The sequence below is a fragment of the Moschus berezovskii genome, chromosome 7, assembly GCF_049115385.1.
Source record: "Moschus berezovskii isolate FMDL1 chromosome 7, NW_MosBer_1.0, whole genome shotgun sequence".
Classification (NCBI taxonomy): domain Eukaryota; kingdom Metazoa; phylum Chordata; class Mammalia; order Artiodactyla; family Moschidae; genus Moschus; species Moschus berezovskii.
The window spans coordinates 39,733,986-39,753,571 of NC_142466.1; the positions used below are offsets into that span (position 1 = coordinate 39,733,986).

Below are 19,586 nucleotides of genomic sequence, written 5' to 3' on the forward strand. Positions count from 1 at the left end.
TACTGGGGAGGGGGGCTCGACTGGGAAAAAATTGAGGAATACCTGGGGCTCGGCTGAAAGATGTTGAGGTAGCTCCGTTGTAGGGGACTGAATGCTCTTGACTGAGTGGTTAAGTAAGAGGCTGATCTGACACTTTTCCTTAATTTGACTGCCTTTAGAGAATTTGTCAGGATAAAAGTGAGGAAAATACATGAGAACTTTGCTCTGAAGAAAAGGGACAAGACTCCTTCCAGCTGGTTTTGATTTTCTCAGGTGACAGAAATTTACAGGAGAGGTGGAGGCCTAATCTTCATACCCTGCAGTGGTCCCATAGGGAAACCCACTCATTAATTAAAATACTTGTTTATCCAGGGGTCGCAAATAAGAACTGGCCATTCAGGGGCCTGAGCAGCCATGGTGGTCTTAGATTGCTGGAAGCAGAATCTGAGACACGTAAGAGGAGCTGAAATGACTTGGGGTGACTCCTGGAGGAGTTAAATTCACAACCAGCTCATGGGCCCACTACACAAGTTTATTAGTGATTTTTATCCCTGACAAATTTAGCTTAAAATGGGAAACAGAATCTCTCAACAGAAACATAGTGTTGTCAGAAAACCAGTCTCTGGCTAATTCTAAATAATTCTAAATCTAGCCAGATTCATGTACAATACATACGGAGCTCATACTTGCAAGTACCTAGTTAATTGAAGAAATTATACTAAAAGAGATTTCAACCTAAAATGGCCAAATTGGGATTCTTTTGATATTCTAAAATGGATAATTTTGTGTGCACAATTAGAAAAGGCCGGCTGCACTTTGACTGATATCTAGAAGCTTCTAAAAGAGTAAATAATAAAGTAACTTCTTCGCAGAAAATCAACAAGAAATTGCTTGAAACTATCATAACTAAAAAGGCTGCTAGCAGTGACTTTGCCAGGTCACAGGTCTAGTGGAATTGGGAAGTCAAGTTTGGCATTTATGCCATTTGGATTTGATCTTAGGGCATCATATTACAATGTTTTGGGGGCACTCTTGCCACTTGGCTTTTGATTTCTGGGCATCTCTTTGCCTTTGCCTCATTTGGAGTGTGACTCCTGGCTGGTGAAGTTCTGGTTCAGTTTGGTTTGAGTGCACAGACTTCTGGCACAGACTGTTGGAGCTAATATGTGAATTGCTCACTCTAAGGTTCCACACCCCACCTGGAAACTCCTTGGGAAATTTTTTAAATGACTGGTCAATCTATAGCTCTGATCCAATGACAAGAAAAATGGCCTAAAAATATTAGATCTTTATTGATTTACGATAGGAAAATGAACTGAAGTTCCCTTATGTCCCGGTCTTCCTACTGTAATCAACATCCTGGGGCTGATCAAATTAAGACCCTTACTTCCCAAGAGGGACAATCCCTGCTGGGACCAATCTGCCCTTGTTATCAGGGCTAAGTTGAGTACTATATGGTCTAAATTTTGGCTATAAAACTATGGTCACACACACACAAAAATAAAAACTACAATTTTTGACAATGTGGTCACAATATTCTTTAGACTCCAGAGGAAGCTTGAAGAAAAAATTCTGTTAGGAATTCTTCCCCTGAGGAAATAACTCCTCCTGTACCTTTAGACCAGAGCTCTCTGGATCACTTATCAAGACCATATCTAATTCCTGAAACCAAAAGTAACAAAAAGGGGAAAAAACCTTTTAAAATCTTACTCCAAGCAATTTTTTATTCATAACTAAGTTTTGGAAAACAAAGTTATAGGATCTCTTGTGTCTATTTGCATGTATGTATGTCTCAGTGTGTGTCTGTTTTCTTGATAATATTTCTGATTGCAGAGATCAGTTTGTAAATAAGCTCTAATTTAATTGGCCTTAAAAAAAAAAGTAAGTGCTTACAAATCAAATAATTCTAAATACAAGAGAAAATAACCTAAATGAATTTCAGATTTACATGAACTGGGAAATAGTATTAAATACCTGATATTAATGTTTGTTTGTTGATCTAAATATGTAGGCATGTCTAAGAGTAATTAACATTAAGCAGAATATTTTCATTGTACCTAGGTTTAATAGAAGTTAAATATTATTATATGTGTTACAAGTTTGCCAGCAAGGAAATTATCTCGAGTGAAGAAACTTCTAAAAAATGTAAATGAGATATGAGGGTTTAGATTAAGAAGCTCTAATAATTCTAAAATAATGAATTATAATTCATGGATTAAATTCTAATAATTATTAAATAATTATAAATAATTCTAATAATTATTAAATAATTATAAATAATTCTAATAATTATGAATTTAAAAACTCTAATAATTATGTTTTAGGAACGTCTGTCTAAAATAGTCTATCCTGATTGGGGTGACTTGAACTTCTAAGGGTTGTGCTAAACTAAGTGTTGGAAGTCTATTAAATAACTTAGTCATTTCCAAATAAAATAAGAATTTGAAACATTTACTACTAAACACTGATTTTTCTCCTACAGAGAAACTAAAGAGATTTGTGATTAAAAATAGTGTTTGGTGCCATCCTAAAATGTTCTTTCTAAGAAAACAAAGGTTTTAGAAATTATCACTTTTATTTATGCTCACCAATCTATAAAATGTAGAAGGCAATGGCACCCCACTCCAGTACTCTTACCTGGACAATCCCATGGACGGAGGAGCCTGGTAGGCTGCAGTCCACGGAGTCGCTGAGTCAGATAAGACTGAGCGACTTCACTTTCACTTTTCACTTTCATGCATTGGAAGAGGAAATGGCAAACCACTCCAGTGTTCTTGCCTGGAGAATCCAAAGGACAGGGGAGCCTGTGGGCTGCTGTCTATGGGGTCACACAGAGTCGGACACGGCTGAAGCAACTTAGCAGCAGCAGCAGCAGCAGCAACAATCTATAAAATGCTAATATAAAAGTCAGTTCTTTGTTACTTTAGGAAAGTAGCAAGTGTGTTTTTGGTAAAGAAGTTATGAGGAATGGAATTGCATTTTGTGAAGGGAAAAGGAAATAAGCCTGACTTTCAGTCAGTTCAGTTCAGTTCAGTCATTCAGTCCTGTCCGACTCTTTGCGACCCCATGAATCACAGCACGCCAGGCCTCCCTGTCCATCACCAACTCCCGGAGTTCACTCAAACTCATGTCCACAGAGTCGGTGATGCCATCCAGCCATCTCATTCTCTCTCGTCCCCGTATCCTCCCGCCCTTAATCCCTCCCAGCATCAGAGTCTTTTCCAGTGAGTCAACTCGTTGCATGAAGTGGCCAAAGTATTGGAGTTTCAGTTTCAGCATCAGTCCTTCCAATGAACACCCAGGATTGATCTCCTCTAGAATGGACTGGTTGGATCTCTTGCAGTCCAAGGGACTCTTCAAGAGTCTTCTCCAGCACCACAGTTCAAAAGCATCCATTCTTCGGCGATCAGCTTTCTTCACAGTCCAACTCCCACATCCATACACGACCACTGGAAGAACCATAGCCTTGACTAGACGGACCTTGGTAGGCAAAGTAATTAATGTCTTTGCTTTTTAATATGCTATCTAGGTTGGTCGTGACTTTCCTTCCAAGGAGTAAGCGTCTTTTAATTTCATGGCTGCAATCAGCATCCGCAGTGATTTTGGAGCTCAAAAAAATAAAGTCTGACACTGCTTCCACTGTTTCTCCATCTATTTCCCATGAAGTGATGGGACCAGATGCCATGATCTTTGTTTTCTGAATGTTGAGCTTCAAGCCAACCTTTTCACTCTCCTCTTTCACTTCCATCAAGAGGCCTTTGAGTTCCTCTTCACTTTCTGCCATAAGGGTGGTGTCATATGCATATCTGAGGTGATTGATATTTCTCCTGGCAATCCTGATTCCAGCTTGTGCTTCTTCCAGCCCAGCGCTCCTCATGATGTACTCTGCATAGAAGTTAAATAAGCAGGGTGACAATATACAGCCTTGACACACTCCTTTTCCTATTTGGAACCAGTCTGCTGTTCAATGTCCAGTTCTAACTGTTGCTTCCTGACCTGCGTATAGGTTTCTCAAGAGGCAGGTCAGGTGGTCTGGTATTCCCATCTCTTTCAGAATGTTCCACACCTTATTGTGATCCACACAGTCAAAGGCTTTAGCATAGTCAATGAAGCAGAAATAGATGTTTTTCTGGAACTTTCTTGCTTTTTCCTTCATCCAGCGGATGTTGGCAATGTGATCGCTGGTGCCTCTGCCTTTTCTAAAACCAGCTTGAACATCTGAAAGTTCATGGTTCACATATTGCTGAAGCCTGGCTTGGAGAATTTTGAGCATGACTTTCCTCGAGAGTGAGATGAGTGCAATTGCGTGGTAGTTTGAGCTTTCTTTGTCATTGCCTTTTTAGCCCCTGCAGTTTTGGACTCCTGTTCCCTATTCTAACCACCTAAAAATATGGTGAGGACTAAGTTTAAAATAAAATTAATTAAGCTTAACTTTTAAGTAAAGTAAACTGGTGAAAACACTTGAATTTAGATTTTCTCTCTGTTAAGAGGACGCCTTTCCTTCAGATATTGAACTGCCTTTTATAATAGATTAAATTTATTTTTCTCTTAAATGATCTGTTCTGAAATCCCTTATTGTTAATTTGGCTAAGTGAATAGCTATTGTTTCACAATGGCCTATAATCCTATCTGACTGAGTGTGCTAAACCTTTTTGTTATTTGTTGACAAATCTTCCTAAATCATTCCAATGAAGATTTCTACCTAACTTTGGGATGCTTCAGAGGGCCCCTGAAATGTCACAAAGAGAGATATTACACTAATTAGGTTCAATTTGTATACAGCATTACATGGGGGGTATTGTCAAGTGGGTAATAAGTCTCAGGTTATATTGTATGGTAAATGTTACTAATATAGATATCCTAGAAACTGTATCAGTTCAGTTAAGTCTCTCAGTCGTGTCCAACTCTTTGTGATCCCATGAATCACAGCACGCCAGGCCTCCCTGTCCATCAGAAACTCCCAGAGTTTACTCAAACTCATGTCCATTGAGCTGGTGATGCCATCCAGCCATCTCATTCTCTGTCGTCCCCGTCTCCTCCCACCCCCAATCCCTCCCAGCATCAGACTCTTTTCCCTTGAGTCAACTCATCACATGAAGTGGCCAAAGTATTGGAGTTTCAGCTTTAGCATCAGTCCTACCAACGAACACCCAGGATTGATCTCCTTTAGGATGGACTGGTTGGATCTCCTTGCAGTCCAAGTGACTCTCAAGAGTCTTCTCCAGCACCAGAGTTCAAAAGCATCAATTCTTTGGCGATCAGCTTTCTTCCCAGTCCAACTCTCACATCCATACATAACCATGGGAAAAACCATAGCCTTGACTAGACAGAACTTGGTTGTCAAAGTAATGTCTCTGCTTTTTGATATGCTATCTAGGTTGGTCATAACTTTCCTTCCAAAGAGTAAGCATCTTTTAATTTCATGGCTGAAATCAGCATCTGCAGTGATTTTGGAGCCCAAAAAAATAAAGTCTGACACTGCTTCCACTGTTTCCCCGTCTATTTCCCATGAAGTGATGGGACCAGATGCCATGATTTTGTTTTCTGAATGTTGAGCTTCAAGCCAACCTTTTTGCTCTCGTCTAACTTTCATCCAAAGAAAGGCAATGCCAAAGAATGCTCAAACTACCGGACAATTGCCCTCATCTCACACGCTAGCAAAGTCATGCTCAAAATTCTCCAAGCCAGGCTTCAGCAGTATGTAAACCGTGAACTCCCAGATGTTCAAGCAGGTTTTAGAAAAGGCAGAGGAACCAGAGATCAAATTGCCAACATCCGCTGGATCATGGAGAAAGCAAGAGAGTTTCAGAAAAATATCTATTTCTGCTTCATTGACTATGCCAAAGCCTTTGACTGTGTGGATCACAATAAACTGTGGAACATTCTGAAAGAGATGGGAATCCCAGACCACCTGACCTGCCTCTTGAGAAACCTGTACGCAGGTGAGGAAGCAACAGTTAGAACTGGACATGGAACAACAGACTGGTTCCAAATAGGAAAAGGTGTACGTCAAGGTTGTATATTGTCACCTTGCTTATTTAACTTATATGCAGAGCACATCATGAGGAGCGCTGGGCTGGAAGAAGCACAAGCTGGAATCAAGATTGCTGGGAGAAATATCAATAACCTCAGATATGCAGATGACACTACCCTTATGGCAGAAAGTGAAGAGGAACTCAAAAGCCTCTTGATGAAAGTGAAAGAGGAGAGTGAAAAGGTTGGTTTGAAGCTCAACATTCAGAAAACAAAGATCATGGCATCTGGTCCCATCACTTCATGGGAAATAGATGGAAAAACAGTGGAAACAGTGTCAGACTTTGCTTTTTTGGGCTCCAAAATCACTGCAGATGCTGATTGCAGCCATGAAATTAAAAGACGCTTACTCCTTGGAAGGAAAGTTATGACCAACCTTGATAGTATATTAAAAAGCAGAGACATTACTTTGCCAACCAAGGTCCGTCTAGTCAAGGCAATGGTTTTTCCCGTGGTCATGTATGGTTGTGAGAGTTGGACTGTGAAGAAGGCTGATTGCCGAAGAATCGATGCTTTTGAACTGTGGTGTTGGAGAAGACTCTTGAGAGTCCCTTATACTGCAAGGAGATCCAACCAGTCCATTCTAAAGGAGATCAATCCTGGATGTTCATTGGAGGGACTGATGCTAAAGCTGAAACTGCGGTACTTTGGCCACCTCATGCGACGAGTTGACTCACTGGAAAAGACTCTGATGCTGGGAAAGGTTGGGGGCGGGAGGAGAAGGGGACGACGGAGAATGAGATGGCTGGATGGCATCACCGACTCTGTGGACATGAGTTTGAGTGTACTCTGGGAGTTGGTGATGGACAGGGAGGCCTGGCGTGCTGTGATTCATGGGGTCGCGGAGAGTTGGACACGACTGAGCGACTGAACTGAACTGAACTGAACTGAACTTTCATCAAGAGGCTTCTGAGTTACTCTTCACTTTCTGCCATAAGGGTGGTGTCATCTGCATATCTGAGGTTATTGATATTTCTCATGGCAATCTTGATTCCAGCTTGTGCTTCTTCCAGCCCAGTGTTCCTCATGATGTACTCTGCATATAAGTTAAATAAGTAGGGTGACAATATACAACCTTGACGTACTCCTTTTCCTATTAGGAACCAGTCTGTTGTTTCATGGCCAGTTCTAACTGTTGCTTCCTGACCTGCATACAGATTTCTCAAGAGGCAGGTCAGGTTGTCTGGTATGACCATTTCTTTCAGAATGTTCCACAGTTTATTGTGATCCACACAGTCAAAGGGTATGGCATAGTCCATGAAGCAGAAATAGACATTTTTTTGGAACTCTCTTGCTTTCTCCATGATCCAGCAGATGTTGGCTATTTGATCTCTGGTTCCTCTGCCTTTTCTAAAACCTGCTTGAATATCTGGAAGTTCATGGTTCACATATTGCTGAACCCTGGCTTGGAGAATTTTGAGCATGACTTTACTAGCGTGTGAGATGAGTGCAATTGTGCGGTAGTTTGAGCATTCTTTGGCATTCCCTTTCTTTGGGATTGGAATGAAAACTGACCTTTTCCAGTCCTGTTGTCACTGCTGAGTTTTCCAAATTTGCTGGCATATTGAGTGCAGCAGTTTCACAGCATCATCTTTCAGGATTTGAAATAGCTCAACTGGAATTCCATCACCTCCACTAGCTTTGTTCATAGTGATGCTCTCTAAGACCCACTTGACTTCACATTCCAAGATGTCTGGCTCCAGGTGAGTGATCACATTTTGATATGTTTGGGTAAAATGTTATCAAGCATAATTCTAGTGACTATATCAAAATGTTGTCATAGCACTAACCAAGTTTTACCTCTTCAAGATTTATAAAAAGAACTTTTGGATAAATACCAAACTGGGTAAGGATTTCAATAGAAAACCTGATGATTTCACTAAGGTTAACAAAAGGACTGAATGAACTGGTTAATATGCTTATAACTTTTATGGTTTCTATCTGAAGAATTACTGATCTGAATCTGTGTTTTCCAGTTATAAGAAAACAAAACAAAACAAAAAACCTTCCCCTCAAACTAATTATGACACTAATTTTGTAAAATTATATTTTATAAATAAATTGAAACATTTATCTTTTCTATCTGAAGCTCCAGCTATTGGAATCTCTTTGTTCCCAGTAAAACTAATCAGATAAGTTAGGAAGGTTATCTCAATAACAGTTATAGAAATCTCAAGGAATTTTGGAGACCTTGAGAAGGCAGGAATTTACTTAGATCTTTCAGGCAAAATCCGTGATAAGCCTTTGGCATGACTTTCCTAGCCCTGAAAGATTTTATTTTAAAAGTTCAGTCTGAGACTCTATAAAAGTCTCAGGAAAGCAAAAGAGTCTATGATTAATTATGGTTCTATAAATCAGGCCAAGTTTACTGAGACCAGACCTATATTACAAACAGGTCTTAATTTGGTTATATTTGGTAAAAATGATGGTGATTTTAGGGAGAAAGAGATGTTTCAATGAATGTTAAATCCCAGTTTGTTAATGGAGTTCTGTATCTACTAAGACTCATTTTCTGGATAGTTCTTTGCTGTTAGGGTATATTAAAATTTAATTGAACCATTAAAGGACACTCTAGAGTTGTTTCTGAAGCTCATCTCAGTAATCTGTCTTTGGATGAAGATCAGATGCTTCACACATAACCTTCAATCAAGACTGAAAGAAGACAAAATTTAAGGAACTGTCCCAACCTGGGTGGAAGGACCTTTCTATCAGGTACTCTTAATTAGCTCACACCCAGTGAAATTGAAGGAAAATTGACTCGGGTTAACTCCCACTTCGAAAAGCCCCTAAGCTTTACTGGTACATAGAGAGGACCTCAATTCACCTTAAAACAATGCTCAAACAGAAGAAACTACACTACACTAGGATGAGAAGAAGATGACATCAGAAGTAGATGGCTTGCCCAAGATGCTGATCTGACTTTTATAATCATTTATAATGTTTTCTTGATTCCTTGCACCTATGCCTATTAGTCACATGTTTTCTATCATGGACATGATTCTATGCTAGTTTAAAAGTCAAACCAATTATTGGGTTGTGGCCAATTACCTGTGCCTTCTGGATTAAAATTACTTCTGGATTACCTGTTCTCTAGGTGAATTTCTGTTCTATGGGGCTCTGATTGGATACGCCCTAGGAAATTTATTTCAGATGAGTGTTCAGTCCTGTTCTATCTATTCATGGTATTACTAGATGGGATCCTCTCACCTGGCCAGTTAATAATACCTGATCTGATGCTGGCCACAGATTTCAGTTTTCTGTTAGTGTCATTTAAACTCAATCGAAGTGATGAGCTAAGTTTCAATAAAAAATTAACTTCTCATCTATTAAAAGGAAAATCCCCACAATTATGGAGAGGATCTACATGGTTAACATCAGGCTATGGCCATTTAGGTTTAAAGGCTCCTCGGTGTTGCTGCTGCTGTTGCTAAGTCTCTTCAGTCGTGTCCGACTCTGTGCGACCCCATAGACGGCCGCCCACCAGGCTCCTCCTTCCCTGGGATTCTCTAGGCAAGAACACTGGAGTGGGTTGCCATTTCCTTCTCCAATGCGTGAAAGTGAAGTAGCTCAGTCATGTCCGACTCTTTGCGACCCCATGGACTGCAGCCTTCCAGGCTCCTCTGCCCATGGGATTTTCCATGCAAGAGTATTGGAGTGCGGTGCCATTGCCTTCTCCCTCCTCTATGTTGGGAATGGTTAAATCATACTAAAAATGATCAACCTGGTAATTATGCGACAAGACTGGGTGCTTTATGAACTATGCCTATTATTACAATTAGAGAGTGGTATTGGTATGTAACTCAGTGGATCTGTGGCACTAATTTATGGCCTTCACATCTACAGGGACGGATATGAAAGTGTAGCCTGGGATTCCCATGAATTTAAGGTCAGACATGTTAGCAAATTATAAGTAACCCTAACCAATCTACCATTGGTATGATCCCAATGGGGCAAAGATCTGTATTCTACTGGTATGACCACTTAGTAGCTTGTGTGTGTGCCTTCAATGGGGTTGAAGGATGTAATTGACCATATCTATAAGCACAAGCTGAAATCAAGATTGCTGGGAGAAATGTCAATAACCTCAGTTATGCAGATGACACTACCCTTATGGCAGAAAGTGAAGAGGAACAAAAAAGCCTCTTGATGAAAGTGAAAGAGGAGCGTGAAAAGGTTGGCTTGAAGCTCAACATTCAGAAAACAAAGATCATGGCATCTGGTCCCATCACTTCATGGGAAATAGATGGGGAAACAGTGGAAACAGTGTCAGACTTTATTTTTTTGGGCTCCAAAATCACTGCAGATGCTGATTACAGCCATGAAATTAAAAGACGCTTACTCCTTGGAAGGAAAGTTATGACCAACCTTGATAGCATATTAAAAAGCAGAGACATTACTTTGCCAACAAAGGTCCGTCTAGTCAAGGCTATGGTTTTTCCCGTGGTCATGTATGGTTGTGAGAGTTGGACTGTGAAGAAAGCTGATCGCTGAAGAATTGATGCTTTTGAACTGTGGTGCTGGAGAAGACTCTTGAGAGTCCCTTGGACTGCAAGGAGATCCAACCAGTCCATTCTAAAGGAGATCAATCCTGGGTGTTCATTGGAAGGACTGATGCTAAAGCTGAAACTCCAATACTTTGGCCACCTCATGTGACGAGTTGAATCACTGGAAAAGACTCTGATGCTGGGAGGGATTGGGGGCAGGAAGAGAAGGGGACGACAGAGAATGAGATGGCTGGATGGCATCACTGACTCGATGGACATGAGTTTCAGTGAACTCCGGGAATTGGTGATGGACAGGGAGGCCTGGCGTTCTGTGATTCATGGGGTCGCAAAGAATCAGAGATGACTGAGCGACTGAACTGAACTGAAGCCTAAAGATGGAGAAGGCAATGGCACCCCATTTCAGTATTCTTGTCTGGAAAATACCATGGACAGAGGAGCCTGGTAGGCTGCAGTTCATGGGGTCGCGAAGAGTCGGACATGACTGAGCGACTTCACTTTCACTTTTCACTTTCAAGCACTGGAGAAGGAAATGCAACTCACTCCAGTGTTCTTGCCTGGAGAATCCCAGGGATGGGAGAGCCTGGTGGGCTGCCATCAATGGGGTCACTCAGAGTTGAACACGACTGAAGCGACTTAGCAGCAGCAGCAGCAAACCTTAACAACTTTCATAAGCTTTAAATGATAAAAACCGGGCTATTCGCCTATTGAATTCTGAGATCTCTATGATGAGAAAGGAAGTGCTACACAACTGCAAGGCCCTTGAAACCTTACAACATGTCAGTGAGATCTCTGTGCTATAATTCAAACTGAATGCTATATTTTCATACCTGATAAATCCTTTAATGTAACACATGTGAAGCACATGAAAAATCAGATTTCTGCTTTAAGTGACCCATTCCTTAGTCTTGGCGATCTTTTAAAGAAACTGGTGTGGGAGGCTCATGGCTATAATATTTACTTTTAATTCCACTAATGTTATTAATTATACTCTTTGTATTTTGCTTGTTTCACAAGATTATCATTTCTTGTATTACCAAGTGTATGACTGAGTCTCCAACAAAAATGAGGACTAGACTTGAAGCAGTTGATCAAATGTGTAGCTTGATATATGATATGATCAAGGATTGTAATAGTGTAACTCTAGGTATGAAAAGATGCAAAGAGAAGGAATACTAGGACCATAACTAGAAGACAGGTGTCCTGAGATATTTGACTATTAAGACCAAGTCCAGTAATAGCACATTGAGTGTCTTATTGACAAGTGTCTTATTGACAGAACTGGGAACAATCCTTCCCAGCTATGAGGGACAAAATGGTCATGAGATGCCCCCCAAAGTATGGTTGGATTTATGACCACAAGGGGCCATATCAACTACAGATTGGCACTTACCAAGAGCATTGCCAATGACTGAACAACAAAGGCATTTGCCATCTGCCTCTGTGGAGACTGAACCCCATGCTGCTATAGCTGTTGACCTTCAACAGTCTCTGAGGGAGTTCAGGGTGGAGTGAGGCACTCTGTGCTTCAGGGAATCTGGTGGGACAGGTCTTTAGATAGTTGGATGTTTTTAGGAACAGATTTTATGATTTCAATCCTTGCATCTCCTCATATCTAGAGAAGTACTAAATCCCTTCATGGTGACATCAGTCCCTCAGGACTAACAAAATAACTTGTAAATTGAGTGCTTCCTGGTATTGAACTTCCCCTTCACCAAAACCTTATATATTAACTTTCCCCCACTGCCGCTTTGGAGCAGTCTCTCAAAGCTATCTGAGATGCTGCCTCCTGGGCTACAGTCCTCATTTTGCCCCAAATAAAACTTAACTCACAACTCGCAAGTTGTACATCATTTTTTAGTCGACAACTTCATGGCAAATAGATGGGGAAACAGTGGAAACAGTGACATAGTTTATTTGGGGGGGCTCCAAAATCTCTGCAGATGGTGAGATGCAGCCATGAAAATGAAAGCTCCTTGGAGGAAAAGCTATGACAAACCTAGACAGTATATTAAAAAGCAGAGACATTACTTTGCCAACAAAGGTCCGTCTAGTCAAGGCTATGGTTTTTCCAGGAGTCATGTATGGATGTGAGAGTTGGACTGTGAAGAAAGCTGATCGCCGAAGAATTGCTGCTTTTGAACTATGGTGTTGGAGAAGACTCTTGAGAGTCCCTTGGACTGCAAGGAGACCAACCAGTCAATCCTAAAGGAAATCAGTCCTGAATAATCATTGGAAGGACTGATGCTGAAGCTGAAACCTCAATACTTTGGCCACTTGATGCAAATAACTGACTCATTTGAAAAGACCCCGATGCTGGGAAAGATTGAAGGCAGGAGAAGAAGGGGACAGCAGTGGATGAGATGGTTGGATGGCATCACCGACTCAATGGACATGAGTTTGAGTATACACCAGGAGCTAGTGTTGGACAGGAAGGCTTAGCATTCTGCAGTCCATGGGTTCACAAAGAGTCAGACACGACCGAGCAGATGAACTGAACTGAACTGAAATGAATCCTGTTAGCCTAAAATGTAAATTGTGGGAGTGGGTCTGGTAAAATTTTGACAAACTTGAGACATTTTTTTGATTTATTGAAATAACTAATTAAAAATGTATGTAACTCCCTTGCTAACCCTAGCGAGGGGGGCACTCTCTGTCCCCTTTATGATGTCTATGTCAGAAGTTTTCTCTGTCGCTTTTCATACTTTAATAAAACTCTTGTACACAAAAGTTCTTGAGTGATCGAGGCTGGTCCTTGGTCCCGAAACTAAATCTTCTTTGGAGATCAAGAATCCTATTCAGTTCACCGTAAGGTATCACTAGCTTTGTTCATAGTGATACCTCTTAAGGCCGCTTGACTTCACACTCCAGCATGTCTGCCTCTTGGTGAGTGATCACACCATCAATGCTATCTGGGTCATGAAGATCTTTTTTGTTCTTCTGTGTATTCTTACAACCTCTTCTTAATAGTTTCTGCTTCTTTAGGTCCGTTTCATTTTTTTATTTTTATTATGCCCATTTTTGCATGAAAGTTTCCCTTGGTATCTCTAATTTTCTTGAGAAGATCTCTAGTCTTGCCCATTCTATTGTTTTCTTCTATTTTTTTGCATTGTTCACTTAGGAAGCCTCTCTTATTTGTCCTTGCTATTCTTTGGAACTCTGTATTCAAATGCGAATCTTTCCTTATCTCCTTTGCTTTTTACTTCCCTTTTTTTCTCAGCTATTTGTAAGGCCTCCTCAGACAACCATTTTGCTTTTTTGCATTTCCTTTTCTTGCAGATGGCTTTGATAATTGCTTCCTGTAAAATGTTAAGAACCTCCATCCATAGTTCTTCAGGCACTCTATTGAATCTATTCCCTCAAATAAAGAATACTTACGGTGTCAAGGGGGCTTCCCTTGTGGCTCAGCTGGTAAAAAATCCGCCTGCAGTGTGGGAGACCTGGATTCAATCATTCCCTGGGTTGGGACAATCCCATGGAGAAGGGAAAGAATAGCCACTCCAATATTCTGGCCTGGAGAATTCCATGGACTATACAGCCCATGGGGTCATAAAGAGTCGGACACAACTGAGCGATTTTCACTTCACTATGGTGTCAAGGAGAATATGAAGTAGGTATATATATGGAGTAGTGCTTTCTCAGAACACTTACTCTCCAGACTGATAAAGCCACCAAAACTGCACAGCCTTTTACCTCCAGTTTCTTGCCCTGTACATTCACACACTTTTCAACCACAGTCTTACAATAAGATCAGGAACTAATTCTTACCTACATTAAGGAATTTTTAAAAATCTTTTAAACCCTTATGTTTCAACATTCAAGTGGACTTTTTTCTGTCAGTTTTGATATTCTGGACACATATTCCTGAATGCCTGGCACACTTTTGTAGAATATTCCCCCTTATCTGTCATTATCACTCTGGATATATTGTTTCTACTATGGTTTTGTTGCTTTTACTCACTGCTTCTAGTAACATATGGTGCCAGTTCTTTCAATTCTTCATGTGGCATAATTTCAATTCTCTTTTCCATAATTGCTATGCCAGTCTCTTCTACTTTGTATTCTATTAATTGTCTTGCTTGATAGAGGCTACTATTTAACAATAACAAAAATGCCAGAAATATCTTTAAACAATATACATGGCAAATCCCATAGGCTGTAAGAAATACTGCTTAACTGAAAACTACCACTATCTTGCTAACAACTAAGTTACAGAAATGATAGGTTTGGAATCTGAAATTCAAATAAAATCTTTCTGGTTCCAAAGTCAATTATGTTTCCACTCTGTTTCTAGCTTTATACTTTTTATCCTCTATTTTCTCCTCCCTTTACACTGTTAGTTTCCTGCAAATGACATAAATTACCATAAATTTGGGATTTAAAAAATACAGAAATGTATTCCTTCATCGTTTTAAAAGTCATAACTCTAAAATCAGTATCTCTAGGCCAGAATCACGGGGTTGACAGAGCCACGTGTCCTCCAGAAGTTCTATGCAAGAATCCATTTTTAACCTTTTCCAGATGTTGCTGACTGCCATCATTCTTTGGCTTGTCATTGCATACTTCTGCTGCTTTTGTAATCCTATCACTTCACCCTCTTCTGTGTCAAATCTCACTTTTCCTTCCTCTTACAATAATATATGAGATAATGTTTAGGTCCCACTTTATCATCCTTGATATTCTTCCTATTTCAAGATGTTTAAGTTAATTGCATATGTAAAGTTTTTCTGTTTGTTTGTTTTCCTCATACAGGGCAAAATCCAGAGGTTCCAGTGCTTAGGAGGCAGATCTCTTGGCAGTTCAGTTCAGTTCAGTAGCTAAGTCGTGTCTGACTCTTTGTGACCTCATGAATCACAGCACGCCAGGCCTCCCGGTCCATCACCAACTCCCGGAGTTCACTCAAACTCATGTCCACAGAGTCGGTGATGCCATCCAGCCATCTCATTCTCTCTCGTCCCCATCTCTTCCCACCCCCAACCCCTTCTAGCATCAGACTCTATCCAGTGAGTCAACTCGTCGCATGAGGTGGCCAAAGTATTGGAGTTTCAGCTTTAGCATCAGTCCTTCCAATGACACCCAGGATTGATCTCCTCTAGAATGGACTGGTTGGATCTGTTGCAGTCCAAGGGACTCTCAAGAGTCTTCTCCAGCACCACAGTTCAAAAGCATCAATTCTTCGGAGATCAGCTTTCTACACAGTCCAACTCTCACATCCATACATGACCACGGGAAAAACCATAGCCTTGACTAGATGGACCTTGGTTGGCAAAGTAATGTCTCTGCTTTTCAATATGCTATCTAGGTTGGTCATAACTTTCCTTCCAAGGAGTAAGCGTCTTTTAATTTCCTGGCTGCAATCAGAATCCGCAGTGATTTTGGAGCCCAAAAAAATAAAGTCTGACACTGTTTCCACTGTTTCTCCATCTATTTCCCATGAAGTGATGGGACCAGATGCCATGATCTTTGTTTTCTGAATGTTGAGCTTCAAGCCAACCTTTTCACTCTCCTCTTTCACTTTCATCAAGAGGCTTTTGAGTTCCTCTTCACTTTCTGCCATAAGGGTGGTATCTGCATATCTGAGGTTATTGATATTTCTCCTGCCAATCTTGATTCCAGCTTGTGCTTCTTCCAGCCCAGCGTTCCTCATGATGTACTCTGCATAGAAGTTAAATAAGCAAGGTGACAATATACAACCTTGACGTACTCCTTTTCCTATTTGGAACCAGCCTGTGGTTCCATGACCAGTTCTAACTGTTGCTTCCTGAGCTGCATACAGGTTTCTCAAGAGGCAGGTCAGGTGGTCTGGGATTCCCATCTCTTTCAGAATGTTCCACAGTTTATTGTGATCCACACTGTCAAAGGCTTTGGCATAGTCCATGAAGCAGAAATAGATGGTTTTCTGGAACTTTCTTGCTTTCTCCATGATCCAGCGGATGTTGGCAATTTGATCTCTGGTTCCTCTGCCTTTTCTAATACCTGCTTGAACATCTGGGAGTTCACGGTTCACATATTGCTGAAGCCTGGCTTGGAGAATTTTGAGCATGACTTTACTAGCGTGTGAGATGAGTGCAATTGTGCGGTAGTTTGAGCATTCTTTGGCATTGCCTTTCTTTGGGATTGGAATGAAGACTGACCTTTTCCAGTCCTGTGGCCATTGCTGAGTTTTCCAAATTTGCTGGCACATTGAGTGCAGCACTTTCACAGCATCATCTTTCAGGATTTGAAATAGCTCATTTGGAATTCCATCACCTCCACTAGCTTAGTTCATAGTGATGCTCTCTAAGACCCACTTGACTTCACATTCCAAGATGTCTGGCTCCAGGTGAGTGATCACATCATCGTGATTATCTTCATTGTGAAGATCTTTTTTGTACAGTTCTTCTGTGTATTCTTGCCACCTCTTCTTAATATCTTCTGCTTCTTCTAGGTCGATACATTTCTGTCCTTTATCGAGCTCATGTTTGTATGAAATGTTCCCTTGAAATCTTTAGTTTTCTTGAAAAGTTCTCATCTTTACTATTCTGTTGTTTTCCTCTATTTCTATTTGCATTGATCACTGAGGAAGGCTTTCTTATCTCTCCTTGCTATTCTTTGGAACTCTGCATTCAGATGCTTATATCTTTCGTTTGCTCCTTTGCTTTTCGCTTCTCTTCTTTTCACAGCTCTTTGTTAGGCCTCCTCAGACAGCCATTTTACTTTTTTGCATTTGTTTTCCATGGGGATGGTCTTGGTCCCTGTCTCCTCTACAATGTCTAGAACCTCCATCCAAAGCTCATCAGGCACTCTATCTATCAGATCTAGTCCCTTAAATCTATTTCTTACTTTCACTGTATAATCATAAGGGATTTGATTTAGGTCATATCTGAATGGTCTAGTTGTTTTCCCTACTTTCTTCAATTTAAGTCTGAATTTGACAATAAGGAGTTCATGATCTGAGCCACAGTCAGCTCCTGGTCTTGTTTTTGCTAACTGTATAGAGCTTCTCCATCTTTGGTTGCAAAGAATATAATCAATCTGATTTCGGTGTTGACCATCTGGTGATGTCCATGTGTAGAGTCTTTTCTTGTGTTGTTGGAAGAGGGTTTTTGTTTTGACCAGTGAGCTTCTTGGCAAAACTCTATTAGCCTTTGCCCTGCTTCATTCTGTGCTCCAAGACCAAATTTGCCTGTTACTCCAGGTGTTTCTTGAATTCCTACTTTTGCATTCAGGTCCCCTATAATGAAAAGGACATCTTTTTGGGGTGTTAGTTCTAAAAGGTCTTGTAGGTCTTCATAGAACCGCTCAACTTCAGCTTCTTCATAATTACTGGTTGGGGCATAGACTTGGATTAGTGTAATATTGAATGGTTTGCCTTGGAAATGAACAGAGATCATTCTGTCATTTTTGAGATTGCATCCAAGTACTGCATTTTGGACTCTTGTTGACCATGATGGCTACTCCTTTTCTTCTAAGGGATTCCTGCCCACAGTAGTAAGAATAACGGTCATCTATGTTAAATTCACCCATTCCAGTCCATTTTAATTCACTGATTCCTAGAATGTCTACATTCACTCTTGTCATCTCCTGTTTGACCACTTCCAATTTGCCTTGATTCATGGACCTAACATTCCAGTTTCCTATGCAATATTGCTCTTTACAGCATCGGACCTTACTTCTATCACCAGTCACATCCACAACTGGGTATTTGCTGGAGGACATTATTTAGCCCATTATACTCTATCTTCTCCACTCTGCTCTTTTTCCAGCTTCTGAAAACCATGTCTTCCCTTCATTCCTTCTGTTCTACAGGGAGCTACAGCTCCTTTTTATTAACTCTGTGACTTAACACTATTCTTCACATTTTCACTCATTTGTACTTTGTAAATAAAACAGTCTATTAAACACTTCTTGAATTATTTTAATAATATTAATTTTTGTGTGTCTTTATGCTGCTGCTACTACTTCACTTCAGTTGTGTCCGACTCTGTGCGACCACATAGATGGCAGCCCACCAGGCTCCCCCTCCCTGGGATTCTCCAGGCAAGATCACTGGAGTGGGTTGCCTTTCCTTCTCCAATGCATGAAAGTGAAAAGTGAAAGTGAAGTTACTCAGTCATGTCCGAGTCTTAGCGACCCCATGGACCCAACAGGCTCCTCCATCCATGGGATTTTCCAGGCAAGAGTACTGGAGTGGGGTGCCATTGCCTTCCCCGACTATATGTACTTGGCTTTTTAAAATATTTAAGACAGAAAATATATTTTGGAACATCAGCAAGATGGTAAATAGGAAGTCCTAACAATGTCTTTCCCTCATGGACATACATATTTAGTGACGATATACAGAATAGTTTCCCTTGGGAGAAATCCAGAAACTGACTGAAAGGTTTACGAATGCTGGGTGAGCACAGACTGAGCCACCTCAAAGCTGGTAGTAATATTTCATCATTAGTCCTAACAGGGCACAGCACCATGCTATTGAAAAGATACTCCTAGTTCCCACTTTCTTCCTCAGGACGTTAGGAAAGCACTATACCATAGGTTCAGCTTTATGATGACGCTGTGGGCTTCCTGAGGCACTTACTTCTGTCTCACCAGTTTTTGATCTCTGATGAGACCAGGGATACTCTAGATCTTAGGGACCATTGAGAATAAAAACTGTTGCTTAAACTGTCTAACTAACACATACCACACCACACACCCCAGCTCAGGCAAAAAGAAACCCAGTCCCCAGATTCTCCAAGAGAGGGAAAAAAATTGCGTGTCTAATACTCTGATTTTTCTGGTCATTTTCTCAGTTATTGGATTCTGTCATGTCTTAGAGCACTGATGAAACCCAACACTAGATGCCTGGGGGGCCACTGAGAACAATATAACAGTTTGAACTGGCATGAAGTTTTGAAAGTCTTCTCAGACTTTCCAACTGGGACAACTAGTTTGGGTCTTATCTCGTGCAAGACCAGTGCAAGAAGAATGAGAAAAGTAACTGTAATGTCCAATATAAGGAATCAAAGACAATGAAAAAATCATGAAAATATGTTCCAAGCAAAGGAACACAATGCATTTCTAGAAAATGACCCTCATGAAATGGAAATA

At 40.7% G+C, this 19,586-nt stretch overlaps 1 pseudogene; it reads right to left on the minus strand.

The window, feature by feature from the left end:
- Window positions 1–1,554: 1,554 nt before the first annotated feature.
- On the minus strand, window positions 1,555–18,212 carry LOC148777310 (protein CFDP2 pseudogene; annotated as a pseudogene).
- Between the last annotated feature and the right edge of the window lie 1,374 nt (window positions 18,213–19,586).